Source organism: Coregonus lavaretus, assembly GCF_964263955.1.
Source record: "Coregonus lavaretus genome assembly, chromosome: 37".
NCBI lineage: Eukaryota > Metazoa > Chordata > Actinopteri > Salmoniformes > Salmonidae > Coregonus > Coregonus lavaretus.
Window position 1 is genome coordinate 7,346,515 of NC_140024.1, and position 15,279 is coordinate 7,361,793.

The following is a 15,279-nucleotide window of genomic DNA, read 5'->3' on the forward strand; positions in this document are numbered from 1 at the left end:
CAATCCGTCTGAATTTCCCCAGACACTGACAGACTTTTAGCCAGCGGGATGAAGGGAGGGGGTAATGGGGCCTGACAGATTAAGACCACGTGGTCAAAGCAGTGGTCAGAGGACTGGAGGGAGGGTGCTGGGCGCACCACACAGTGATACACTCGGTTCCTTCAGTCATAAGGCTGAGTAAGCTATGCAGCTTAGCCTAGCGGCCTCACTTAAAGTAGAGCGGATGGAGTGGGCAGGCAGGAGGAGAGGGCGGGGTGGGCACATGTCACCCTCGCTCTCCCATAATTCTCCATCAGGTGGCCCATCTCCTGGTGAGCCCATCCCCCAGGGAGAGGGCCACGGCCGGGGGCATCCGCTCTCTAACCACCCCTCCTGCCTCCATCCTTTCCCCCATCGTCCTCAGTGCCTCATTACACCTCCACAGCCACCACCACCAATAAGGCCCTGGTCCTCAGCCCATGGGCTGCGTCTTATGAGAATAATGGTGAAATTACAGCCTCTGCTCTAAACAATCGCTTTCATTCCAACTTATCTGGATCGATGCCTCGGGATGCAGGGAGGGGTCTGTTGGAGACTGAGAGTAAAGGCAGGCTGCTGTTTCTCCAACTGTGTGTGTGTCCTTGTTTGTGTGAGCCCCTGAGGAGGTGCTGTCTTTGAGTTGCAGAGGAAAAACTCCCAAAGACCTGAAAAACAAAACAAACTTTTGGTGTTCCGGTGAGCACTCAATATTTTTTCCTCCTACCACAATCACTCCTGATTTCCCACAGTCCACTGCTGTGCAGCTCTTCACATTACCATGGGACCTCAGCCCGTCCTTGGACCGGCTTTTTAGTGCTGTCTTGTTTTTGTTTTGTTTCTATCTTCCTCTCGGAGGAGTGAGAACAAGAGTGGGAAGGGAGGTGTGAAATGGAGAGATGGATAAAAGGAGGGTGGAGATGAAGAGAAAAGCGGTATGGGCCAGTGTCAAGGGAAAGATAGGAGTTTGCGGAGAGAAATGTATAGAAGAGAGAAGTGCGTATGTTCTTTATCCTGCACTGTTTACCTGCCTCTCAAGTTGGAGTGGAAAGCTGAACTGGTATTTGGGTCTGAGCGGATTCCACAGTACTGTAGTTCATATGTCTTTGTCATAATCCTAGTACAGTCTGTGTTAGAAACCCTGTCAAACTACATCACAGCACACCTCAGGATTACAGTCCATCCATCATCACGTCAAGGTCTTTCCTCTGCTTGCACTCGTTAACTGATATAACTCTCTCTCTCTCTCTCTCTCTCTCTCTCTCTCTCTCTCCCTCTCTCTCTCTCTCTCTCTTCTCCTCTCTTCTCTCTCTCTCTCTCTCTCTCTCTCTCTCTCTCTCTCTCTCTCTCTCTCTCTCTCTCTCTCTCTCTCTCTCTCTCTCTCTCTCTCTCTCTCTTCTCTCTCTCTCTCTCTCTCTCTCTCTCTCTCTCTCTCTCTCTCTCTCTCTCTCTCTCTCTCTCTCTCTCTCTCTCTCTCTCTCTCTCTCTCTCGGTCAGAGGTGGCAGGGGTTACAACTACATGTGGAAACTTTCAAGGGTTTTATGGAATTTTTTCATAACATGTTAAAATATAATACAAGATAAAATAAGATGTTTTTAATACACTGAGTGTACAAAACATCAGGAACACCTGCTCTATCCATGACATACAGTAGACTGACCAGGTGAATCCAGGTGAAAGCTATGATCTCTTATTGATGTCACTTGTTAAATCCACTTCAATCAGTGTAGATGAAGGGGAGAAGACAGGTTAAAGACGGGTTTTTATGTCTTGAGACAATTGAGACATGGATTGTGTATGTGTGCCATTCAGAGGGTGAATGGGCAAGACAAAATATTTAATTGCCTTTGAACGGGGTATGGTAGGAGGTGCCAGGCGCACCAGTTTGAGTGTGTCAAGAACTGCAACGCTGCTGGGTTTTTCACACCAACAGTTCCCGTGTGTATCAAGAATGGTCCACCAATCAAAGGACATCCAGCCAACTTGACACAACTGTGGAAGCATTGGAGTCAACATGGGCCAGCATCCCTGTGGAACGCTTTCGACACCCTGCAGAGTCCATGCCCCACAAATTGAGGCTGTTCTGAGGGCAAAAGGGGTGCAACTTAATATTTGTTCCTAATGTTTTGTACACTCAGTGTATATAGAAAATAGAATGACAAAGCTGTTCAACAGTATCCTAAATATAGCCATCAACTGAATATTGTTGGGGCCTAATATGAGGGTTTCAGCATGGAATATCCTTTATATTTTTACACATTTTTATTTTCTGTCTATGTTTTTGTTGAAAATGTTTTGCGACAAACTGGTGGTAGTTGTGAAAAAAGTCAATAGCTGGAAGAGTTGCAGAGTTACTTGCAAATGAAACCATTGTTGATTAGAATGAATTATTCTCTTTTCCCTTCCTCCTTATCCAATAGAAATTAATGGACAATAGGGACACAAATATAAATATTAAGATAAAAACATTTTATATGAATACATTTTTTGAAATGTTATTCAAGTATAAATTACCAATGATTCCATAGATTGCCATAGATTATCTGTTAATTACTACAATTACTGTACATTCTGGTAACTTTGGTAAACAACCGGTAGTTGTGCAACCCTACTGATACATTTCAGTGAGAGCAAAGCTGTATTTCCCACTTATTTAAGGAAGCTGCCCAAAACGGTGGGGATAATAATCTGTGCTTTTAGTGCAGCTGGTGAAGATAGGTCACGCTGCGCTGTTTGTCTGCCTCCTGCTATGTGGAAGACTTTAGCAATCCAGTAATCCTAAATAATACTGCTGAGTTCCACCTCCTCCTCACCCCAGCCACCCCAGCAGCCGCCAGCCCAGCAGCCCTCCCCTTCCCACTGCTCTAGTTCAGCATAGCCAGTTCCCCCTTTCCATTTGTTGGTAAAACCACTTAGACGCACACACGCAGAGGATAAGTATGAGCACCATCCTCCAGCGCTGTGCCCTGAGTGCAGCCCCAGCCTGGCGAGTGCTCGTTTACGGCAGTGTGGGGTCCGCGCTGGAGCCGCCTTCATTCCAATCTCCCAGATAGACTTATTAAAGGTTTCCTTTCCTCTCCACACAGCACAGCACAGCACTCACCCAGCCTTAATGTATCTAAAACACCTCCCTGCTGGGCCCAAATACAATCACACATTTACTTTCTGCCCAAATCTCAGATTCCTGGCAGCATGGGAGGAAAGAGGACATAGCATGCATTAGTTTTTTCAGTGCCGACGTAATTCAACGCTAATTAACTACTAAATGACAGACCATAGCCTGAGGAATTCCAGATTATTTGGAGAGCTGAAATCACAAATTGAACACCAAAATGTCAGTGAAATAACATACAGTACAGCAACAACATTATCGGGTGGTTTTTCTCAGTCTTTTCTTAATGGAGGAGGGTGTCAATGTAATTTTCACAGGAGAGCAATTACCGCTACACATTTTTAAGAGTGCACTTGTTGGTTGTTTTCAACCCTCACTGTCTCTTTTCCCACTATCTTTCTTATTTAATACCATGTGAAAACAACATGTGTAGACTGTGCACTTGTGAAAAAACATGTAGTCTAACGTTCCTAACTCAGCTTGTGGGTTTGTGTCATGTTTGAATTGCATAGTAAGTGGTTGGCTTGCTCTGGAACCCTGTGGATTAGTGCTGTACTGGCAGGGGGGCTGCATAGTGGGCTGCCTGTCTCTGAGGTTAAGTGTCTCTAAAAGTTTTCTCGTCTCGTGGGTTGGTGTTGTCAGTAGCTGTGGTCCTTGAGGAGTTGTTCTGAGTCGTCAGTGGCTCGCTGTGCATATTTTCCCCATGTAGTAGTGTGGTGTGGAGCCGTGCATGTTATAACAGGTTGGTATACTGCAGTGGCCATGGGGAGATGGATCCTGAGTGACAGTTTGATCATGGCCTTGGGGAGTCCAGGACCACTGACTCAGGACCAGAACATGTTCATGGGACATGGTGTACACGCTGTAATGGGCTTCTGCTGTTCAGATACACACTGCACTTCACTCTGTGTGTGGCACTGTGTTGTGTGTGTGAGTGTGGAGTGCAGGATCTTTGGCAGGTTAATAGTTTACAGCTTGTTGTGTTTGTGAGTTCGTTTCTTTGTAGTCTTATCTATGTGACATAGCATAACCATACTACTCCTGCGTGTGTAAGCGTGTAACAGTCAACACTGTGTTGGAGCACCAGGTCTGTGTGCAGCTGGCCTCTGCACTCCAGCATGCCACTCTTTCACCACTCCTCTGCCTCTCTCTCTCTCTCTCTCTCTCGCTCTCTCTCTCTCTCTCTCTCCTCTCTCTCTCTCTCTCTCTCTCTCTCTCTCTCTCTCTCTCTCTCTCTCTCTCTCTCTCTCTCTCTCTCTCTCTCTCTCTCTCTCTCTCTCTCTCTCTCCTTGCTCTCTCTCTCTCTCTCTCAATCTCTCTTTCTCCTAATCCCTCTCTCTCCTACACACACACTCCCACTTTCACTCTATCTTGCTTTCTCTCACTCTGTCTCACTCTCTCTAACTCTATCTCTCACTCTACTCGGGAGCTGGCCTGTAATCGGTGAGCTCAGGGATATCTTCATGCCGCAAGCCTCTTACCTGCTTTATATAGCGGCTAGCGACCGGGCTAGAGGATTATATGGCGGAGCGTCCGGCCACACCAGGGAACTGGTAAAGCCACGGACAGAGCCACTCCACAAGCCAGAGGGAACGCAGGGTAAATGCCAGAAATAGGAGAGTGGCTTCCATGGTCAATTCTCCGCTGAGCCATCCGGCTCGGTAAATACAGTTAAGCATATATCAACCAGCCATAATAACATGCTGTACACATGTAGCTGGTATTAGCCTGGGAGGCACTAAAGGCGGTATGGGAAGTCAAGGAAATTGCAATAAAAAAGTCATAGGAAGTCATAGAAGAGTGGAGACGCCTACATGTACTGTGTACAAATGAACAAGATCCAGGCAATGTCTGAAAATGTGCACTAGGTGATTTACTATCTGGGAGAATAGTGGTTACTAAGCAAACAATAGTGCAGTGTCCATGTAATGCCAATATACTGTTTGTATCTGCAGCCTCTGGACCCAGGACTCCCACTGAACATAGTGTGCTCTGTCTGCTTGTATTCTCTGTTCCTACACAGCTGTGTGTGTGTGTGTGTGTGTGTGTGTGTGTGTGTGTGTGTGTGTGTGTGAGCATGCGTTCATGTTTGAGAGGAAATTGACATATTTTGTGAGTGCTTCTTTGCTTGTAACTCTACTGTGATTGTGGTGCAGCTGTGCTAGCAGTCCTTGCTCAGCATCTGACAGCATTGTGTGTAAAGTGAAAGATGCCCCTCCAAAGCCCTGTGGGGTGAGGTTGCCCCCCAGCTCTATGCTCTGCCATGCTGATGCCCCCCAAAATAACCCAAACAAAAATACAACTCGCAATTCAGCAAGTCTATAAGAACGCACGTACAGCAGGACAACTGGGTCCCAGTAACATCCATAGGAGATTTCATCACATCAAAATGGCAATGTGCAAAATTCATATTACCCAGACAAACACTGGGCCCTCATGTGGTCAAGTCAAAATCCTGGTCCAACTCAATGAGAAATAAACATTTAGCAGTCAATAATGACATACTCAACTATGCATACTATACTATGTGGACTGATAAACTTGAGTGGGTATTTAGTGTTTAGTGATCTGATTGAGGGGTGACCTTGAGGGCCTGCTCTAGGATAAGCTGAGTGAGCAGGTGGGATGATCATTAGGCCAGTGGTTTTCATAGGGGGCTGTAATGAGCGTGTCCAGACTGATGCTGTTATCCAGCCACTGCCACCACAGCCACCCTGATTAGAGGCAGCATCAGCTTAACGAGAACACGTTTTATAAAAATCACCAGCCTAATTAGCAACACAGAGATGCTGCCTAGAAAAGGCACACATTTACCGCAGATACATTCTCTCAATCCCCCCTCTGATAATCACCAAATATATAACAGTGGAGAGAGAGAGGTACAATTAGTTGGAATTGGTTTGTGCGGTGTTGGCGGTCCAAATCATAGATTTTCTACTGCGAGTGCCAGACAAACTCTAAAGTGAAAGTCAGTGCTAGTCGTGTGTCTTAAAAGAAGGTGAAATTGATGTTCTGTTTTAATCAGGGCCTAAATTAACTGCTTAATTATTCCAGTGGAATTACATCAGTGCTGCGTGGGCTGCTCATACCACCATCATTTACTTCTCTCATCTCTCTTTGTCTTGAATCTTGCAGTAGGATTGCATGCACTTTGCCAAAGAGGTGTAGAAGCATTCCAAGTCAATTTTTCTCCTCAAATTGACTTCAAAGCGACAACACTAATCCCCTCATAGCGCTTCTGCCCCTGTACGTTATTAATCCCCTTAATAATCCGTTTAGCAGCTTTCACGCGTTTCTGTTTATTGGCATTGTTACGGAGCTGAAAAGTGATGCACAGAATCCAGAACGCTAAAGGTACTAACATTCACAACAGTTTCTATTCAGCCTTTAGTTTTCACCCCCACCAATGAAAACAAGTACTTCTCGGTTTCATATCTCAATCCCCCTCAACACCTGTGAAAACACTTAAATGCTAACACCTCTCACATTTCTGCTTGACTCCAAAGCCTCAATTTGGGTCTAAGATAATACTTAAACTGACAGGTAGGTAGGCTTCATTAACCTGCAGTTGAAGAAATAAAAATATAATTAAAACTGCTGCTTAGATTTGTGAACACTGTTGAAGAAGTTGGGCAATTCCATGCCAGCGTAGGCCGAAAGTATGTTTGGTATCACAGATTGTCCTGGCAATTCTCACATAGAAACTTCATTGGGAGAAGGATGTTTGACATGTTTTTTTACATTTGTATCACATACTATTGTTTGGGAAATCATGATGAAAGTGGACATTTTAGGCCCTTTTTAGACCTATACATGCCTCCTGTAAGACCCTATGATCTGTGAACATACATCTTGGCGTCATTATACTCCTTATAGGGTGTTCTAACATATGGAGTACTGTATGTCTTGATTCTGAAATACATTTTTTCACATTCATTTATTCAACATCCTTTTGGATTTTGTTCATTTTAAGACATATTGTTTGAAACAATATACATCACATTTCCAGAGTGGGCTCTTTGCTAATACATTTATGAGCACCACCAACACAGAGAATGGGAAATAGTTTTGAAGGGAACTCCCTCTGCTGTTGATTTGCTGAATATGCAACCCTAAAGGAGGGCTGTGATTGGTTAATGACCGATAATGTAAATGTCTATGTATAAAATGGGTCATATCATTAAAAACACCAGAAAGCCCACTCTGGAAATTTGACGTGTTTGAAGAGTATATTGTTACAAACAATATGTCTAAAAATAAGCAAAATCAAAAAGGGTACTTTTGAGACATTCATATTCATATTTCTAATGTTGAATAAATTAAAGTGAATTTTTTTATTTCAAAATCTAGGCATACTCCATATTTGAGAGAACACTATAAGGAGTATAATGGCACCAATATGTTGTCTGTATCATGTACGGTTCACGGATCATAGTGTCTTACAGTAGGCATGTTAGTTCTAAAAAGGCCTGAAATAGCCACTTTCAACATGATTGAAAATATACATTTTGTGCTACAAATGTGAAAAGCATGTCAAACATCCTTCCTTCCAATGAAGTTACTTTGTGAGAATTGCCATAACAATCAGAGCTACTAAATATGTATTTGGGCTACGCTGGCGTGGAATCGCCCAATTAGAACAATTATTTGTAAGGTAATATATCTACTTTAACTCATAGTGCAAACTAATTAATTGTGTTTTTGTGTGCACCACCCACATCCAACCTCTGAGCCTTAATTTAAAAGTAGGCATATTCAACATATTCAAGATAATTCCAGGGATGTGCTATGTTTAGTAACACTTTAGCATGACACCATATCTGTTGATAAAGCACACAAACGGATTTAGATTGGTGATCTGCCTAGATCTGTGTGATTTGCTTGTCGTTAATATTCTCTGTCCAGCCTTGTGTCTGATAAGCCGTGAGGCTGAAGAAATAAGGGTCTGATTTCCAGACCCTGATCTAGAGCGGGATAGAGAAGTTGTGACTGTAAGTGTCCGGCCGGGACACAGGGCTAAATCAGGGCTAAATCTGCACATGCGCAATCACAAGTGGAGTGGACAGGATTGGGATTACCATCAGGGGAAAGTGTCTTTAATTTAAAGAGCCATGGACGGAGGGACAGGGTGATACACGCGTGCCCCAGATTTCACGTGTAAACCCTGGGCTCCTCTCTACGGATTCCTCCCTTTCCCAGATGGATGGATGGGGCTCTCTCGCTCTACCCCGGGCCATAGAGTCTGTTTCCCCTATCTCTTGTTGCTGAACACAAATGTATGGCCCCCTTCCATGGTAAAACAGGGTTTCTGAAGCGTGCTTTACACTCAGAGAACACCCACTTTAGTCTGGCTGGGGGGAGAGAATGGATATGTACAGCAGACACACATAATTTAGCCTGACAAAGTAGACACAGTTGCCTGACAAAACTGTTGCTTATTTTATACGAAACGGCAGCAGGAACACCTGGGGTCAATGATTAAATATACTTAAGTATCAAAAGTAAATGTAATTGCTAAAATATACTTAAGTATCAGAAGTAAAAGTAAAAGTATAAATCATTTAAAATTCCTTATATTAAGCAAACCAGACTGCACAATAATTTTTTTTTACAGATAGCCAGGGGCTCCAACACTCAGACATAATTTACAAACAAAGCATTTGTGTTTAATGAATCCACCAGATCAGAGGCAGTAGGGATGACCAGGGATGATCTCTTGATAAGTGCGTGAATTGAACCATTTTCCTGTCCTGCTAAGCATTCAAAATGTAATGAGTACTTTTGGGTGTCAGGAAAAATGTATGGAGTAAAAAGTACATTATTTTCTTTAGGGATGTAGTGGATTAAAGGTAAACGTTGTCAAAAAATATGAATAGTAAAGTACAGATACCCCAAAAATCTACTTAAGTAGTACTTTCAAGTATATTTATTTACTTAAGTGCTTTACACCACTGCGCGACACACAAAATCACACTCTTGCTCTCACTTTCTTTCTCAATCTCTCTTACTGTCTCTTGCTTGCTCACACACGCACAAACACATACACACACGCACGCACTCACACACACGCAACTTCTTCTATCCCTTAAATCCTATTTTCCCTAACCCCTAACCCTAAGCCTTACCATAACCCTAACCTTAACCTTAACCTAACCCTAACCCTAACCCTAACCCTAACCCTAACCTGAACCTAACCACTAACCCCTTACCCTAACCCTAATTCTAACCCTAACACTAATTGTAACCCTAACCCTAAACCTAACCCCTATGCTTAAAATAGTATTTGTCTTCATGGGGACATGGGAAATGTCCCCAGGAGGGAGAATTGTATTTGTTTTACTATCCTTGTGGGGACTTTTGGTTATTTTAGGTCCCCACAAGGATAGAAGAACCAACACACACACACACATACTGACACAAGGATAAGCCTGCCTCCAGCTTTCTGTCTAGAATATGTATCTTTATGAAAAAAATGTTGGATGTTGCCGTGGTGAACTGGGTTGTGATACATGATGGTTTCATTCCTCATTACTTGAAGCCTTCCAACCCTCACCACTCATTTCTATCTGAATACTAGAGGAGATGAGAGATTAAGCAATTAACTTGTATTTTCTCTAATCACAGCGATCGTTTGGCAGGAGAAGCAGAGCGAGAGAGAGAACAAAAATAACATTATCCATATTCCTTTGTTTTTCTTTTTCTATTTTGAGAGATTGTACTGGGGAAAAAACCTAAAGCAGTATGGGACATGTTTCAAAATACATTTTGAGAAGAGGGATAGATGGAAAGGAATGCTGGAGAGACTGCTGCCGTTCTTTCAAAGCTTGTGGTTATTCTTTCATTAGTCCAGGGAATTAATTTCACGATCCTCCACTGATCTTCCCATCCATCCACTGCTCCTTCACAAGGCCTTTGTCTTTATAGCTTGTGTGCTTAGACTCACTACAAAGGCAAGCATGGGGCTGGTGCACAGAGCCAAGAGCAGAGGCCATTGATGTTTTCCCAGCCAAAAGCTGTATGCCCTGTAGACTATGTAACATGAAATGGATGAGATAGGAGGAGATGCTTTGGGTCTGACAGGGCAGCAGCAGCAGAGACAAACATCCTAAGATTTTAATCAGAGGTTTTAAACCCTGGTTGAACCCCAGCACATCTTAATAGTATAACAGGATTACACCTGATTTACTCTTCCAGACTGCTCACACGCTAAATACCGTTTGACTCAAATGAAAGCCACTCAAATGTATTTAGTGTAAAAATGTTTAGCGTTTAAATGACTACCCTCTCAAATGCACTGAATGCCTTCAATTGGTTTTAACTCATAACTGTTTTCACAGTCTGCTTCACTAATATTAATTAAGTTGTGCATATCCCTTTAAGGAACTGGCAGCCGGGTGGTTCAATCTAACAGTGAAGAAGTATTATATTAAGTCAAGTGATGTGAGAGTATGACTCAGATTTCTGCCCTTGCCCAGACCAGCCCAGGGTGAGATAACACAGCACGCAGGGTGAGAATGGAGAAACCTTCGACATGTTAAGTCACTTAATGAGGAAATCCTCCTCAATGTCAATCAACAAGAGTACACAGTGAAACATGAGTGGCACATGAGTGGCCATGCTGAGGCTATATGCATTCACCTGGTACTGTGTTATATAATATTCCTTGTCTCCGTAAATGTAGAACGTTTTCTGTATGCACACAGAGTCTTGCTGTGCCTGACCTTGCCATTGTTACTAGACAGTGTGAGACCCCCTGAAAAACTCAATGTCCCCCTCTATTATTGACATTATTCCCCCTTAGGCTGGGGAAATAGAAATAGAATTGTGCAATTTAAGAACTAGCTGTGCGTAATGTGTGTGTGTTGAAGTGTGTTCTTGGTAGCGTCAGTATTTTCAATTATGAAAAAAAAATCGAATGAATGCCTACCCATTTGTATCGTTTAAAATTTGTGTAAGACCTTTTTCCTTTTCTTAATTGGTAGTTTTATGTGAAATGTGAAAAAGTCAGTACATTCCTCTTTAATAAGATTATGAAAGTCACAATTTCCGGAGAGGGCCAAATAGCCCCTTGTAATCTGAGGGAATATTTAATTAGCCAAAGCTTCTTCTAGTTCTCCGTCTTTCTCTGTCTCTGTCTCACTTCCTCTCCCTTAAAATCAAATCACAATCAAATCAAATTTTATTGGTCACATACACATATTTAGCAGATGTTTTTGTGGGTGTAGCGAAATGCTTGTGTTCCTAGCTCCAACAGTACAGTAATATCTAACAATACACAACAATACACACGACTATAAAAGTAAAATAATGGAATTAAGAAATATATAAATATTAGGACAAGCAATGTCGGAGTCCAGAGTATAAATATACAGTGCCTTCGGAAAGTATTCAGACCCCTTGACTTTTTCTACATTTTGTTACGTTAAAGCCTTATTCTAAAATGGATTAAATAAACAAAAGCAATCTACACACAATACCCCATAATGACGAAGCGAAAACAGGTTTTTTGAATTTTTTGCAAATGTATAAAAAATAAAAACAGAAATATCTTATTTACATAAGTATTCAGACCCTGTGCTATGAGACTCGAAATTGAGCTCAGGTGCATCTTCTTTCCATTGATCATCCTTGAGATGTTTCTACAACTTGATTGGAGTCCACCTGTGGTAAATTCATTTGATTGGTCATGATTTGGAAAGGCACACACCTGTCTATATAAGGTCCCACAGTTGAGTTGACAGTGCATGTCAGAGCAAAAACCAAGCCATGAGGTTGTATCGAGGCACAGATCTGGGGAAGGGTACCAAAAAATGTCTGCAGCATTGAAGGTCCCCAAGAACACAGTGGCCTCCATCATTCTTCAATGGAATAAGTTTGGAACCACCAAGACTCTTTGTAGAGCTGGTCGCCTGGCCAAACTGAGCAATCGGGGGAGAAAGGCCTTGGTCAGGGAGGTGAAAAAGAACCCGATGATGACTCTGACAGAGCTCTAGAGTTTCTCTGTGGCGATGAGAGAACCTTCCAGAAGGACAACCATCTCTGCAGCACTCCACCAATCAGGCCTTTATGGTAGAGTGGCCAGACGGAAGCCTCTCCTCAGTAAAAGGCATATGACAGCCCGCTTGGAGTTTGCAAAAAGGCACCTAAAGGACTCTCAGACCATGAGAAACAAGATTCTCTGGCAGTGGCGGCTCCTGAAAAAATTCTCAGGAGGGGCAATTTTTCTGATGATTTAGGTGACCTACACACATTTAAAAAAAAGATATGTCCAGCAACAACATGAAGACAGGGGCAGCATATAAGTCAATACCAGAAGCATTTATTGACTGATCTCAAAAGTGTTGGCTTACCAGGGTTGGTGGAGCCCTCAGTTTCATCTTTGCCTCGCAAAGCTAACTCAAACACTCCGCAAAACTTCACACACTGGATTAGCCGGCTGAGGATGTGGCGGTTCTTGCTAATGTCGTAGTAAATATATTTGTTATAGTGAATATGGAATATGATATGTTGAGTAAAATGTTGTGCTAAGATCTATTTAGGTCAGGAGCTGGTTATAAGTTCTGTTCCTATCCAATAACAATGGACAAAAGGGTCCTATCTTGTCAGCCTTGTCAGCAGGTGGCCAAGGACAACACCCACGCCATAGGCCTCTCAGTTCTTCCAACTCACGAGTTCTTGCTCTGAGGACACACACACACACAAACACACACACATCATCACTGTTAAACACACACACACACACACACACATCATCACTGTTAAACACACACACACACACACAAAAAAATCCCCTCTCTTAGGCTGAACACTTGAAGACAGAGAACCCGACTCAGAGCCAATGCAACAGTGACAGTAGCCTGGAGGTGACCTCGCCCAACTCATCAGGACCAATCAGAAGATCAGAACTACTAGATTGAACCTACTTCATTTATTGCATAAAATGTCTGCACACAATGTTTCGGGGCTCTCTTCAGATAATAATAATAATAATATGCCATTTAGCAGACGCTTTTATCCAAAGCGACTTACAGTCATGCGTGCATACATTTTTGTGTATGGGTGGTCCCGGGGATCGAACCCACTACCTTGGCGTTACAAGCACCATGCTCTACCAGCTGAGCTACAGAAAGTGGATACTCATGGATGCGCATTGCAATTGTAAAATGTCAACACAATTGGAGACACCACGTCATTGTTGGAGACATGTTATTGACAGTAAACTATTGTAGATGCGACTGCTAACTAAATAAAACATTTTAGCTGGCTAGCTAATCATCTTAGCTAAATGTGGGGCAAACAATTCAGTTATTTACCGTTAATTTGAGGGATTGGGGTGAAAGAAATCGAGTTACATAGTGATACTTTACGATATACTGTATTGACAATATCGCAATATTTTAGCGCTAGTTGGCTGTACCTGCACCAAAACACCATTATTGTTCCTTCATAGCTTGTTCTCAATCTTTTCACATTGGGAGCCAATTAGTTTTCAGCACTTTTATTTCCATGACTGATCAAAACTCGTTCTCATGGCTTTCTGATCCCTCTGCAACAGACATATGGTGCGCAATAAAATCACAGTATCGAATCGCAATACGTATAGAATCATGAGACTCGCAATGCTGATGCATATATCTTATCATGAGGTTCCTGGCAATTCCCAGGCCAAGTTCATTTGCCACAACAAATCTCTTCGCTAGCAAACGCGATGTCTTCTCCAAAACGACAATGTGTCTCCAGCAATGTTTACTTTTTTGACGTTCTATGGCATCTCCACTTTCCAAGCATATATGACCACATGTAATATTTTGGTAAGTGATGCAAATAGTGAACTATGTAGGGCCAGGATGTAAAATATATGTAGCTGCAGCAATTTCTCTTATCTGATATGGTAAGTAATGGGGCTTAATTTATAGCTCCCTAAGAGTTTGACGAACGGGTCCGTGAACGCGATTCCAGATATATTTACCTCTGAATAAACTGCCTTTATTACACCATATCCACATCCAGTAAACTTGTGATTATCAACACTAACCTCATCGTTGTGGCGGCGGACAGCTAGCCTGTATCCCTCGTCATCCAGTTGAGTGAGTGGCAATGTCTTTTTTCGTTCGTACCAATTTTTGGAAAATCCTCGGGTGTAGGACTTTCCGCCTTTAGTAGAAACCTGTTGAATTATTAAATTTGGTCTGGGAGGTCCTAATTGTTTCGTTGCCAATTTATCTTAATTTGTTCGCCGACAAAAAGGAACTTCTTTCAAAGACACAATCGAGTTGGACTGAAGCCTAGCCATTTTGATAGTAGTAGTGAATTGATTGAGGCTGCTACCTGGTCTTTTCTTAGTTACGTTCATTCGTGGTTACGTTATGTATGACGAAAGCGCGTAAGTGCAAGCCCACAGACACCCATAGAGAATGTATTGAAAGCTTTGAAATGTGAAAAAAATAGATTTTACATGACAGGCTATGAGAGACTTCTGGGCGATTTTCAACCTGACTGAAATCGCCCAAAAAACGGGCGGGGCCATTTGAAGCACGACTTTAGCCTGATTTGACATTTAGTGGCTGTCAGATCAGACGTGAACACTGATAACTGCTGTTGCCGTGATATAATTTTTTATAAATTTATAAAAAAAAATTATATATATATATATATATTTTTTTTTAAATAATTGATTAGAAAAAAAATTCCTTCCTTTTCCCGTTTGGCAGTGCGTCGCCCATATCGCCCTATTGAACAAGCCGTCCCTGTTCTCTGGTCTGATGAAACCAAGATTGAACTATTTGGCCTGAATGCCAAGCATCACGTATGGAGGAAACCTGGCACCATCCCTAGGGTGAGGCATGGTGGTGATTTTTTTCAGCGGCAGGGACTGGAAGACTAGTTAGGATCGAGGGAAAGATGAACGGAGCAAAGTACAGAGAGATCCTTGATGGAAACCTGCTTCAGAGCGCTCAGGACCTCAGACTGGGGTGACGGTTCACCAACAGGACAACGACCCTAAGCACACAGCCAAGACAATGCAGGAGTGGCTTCGGGACAAGTCTCTGAATGTCTTTGAGTGGCCCATCCAGAGCCCGGACCTGAACCGATCAAACATCTCTGGAGAGACCTAAAAATAGCTGTGCAGCAACGCTCCCCATCCAACCTG

The 15,279-nt window shown here is 42.7% G+C and overlaps 1 protein-coding gene across 1 annotated transcript in view; it reads left to right on the forward strand.

The window, feature by feature from the left end:
- LOC311111753 (neural-cadherin-like) overlaps positions 1-15,279 on the forward strand; it is a gene marked incomplete at both ends in the record, with an annotated part of 182,747 nt that overhangs the window by 41,341 nt on the left and 126,127 nt on the right.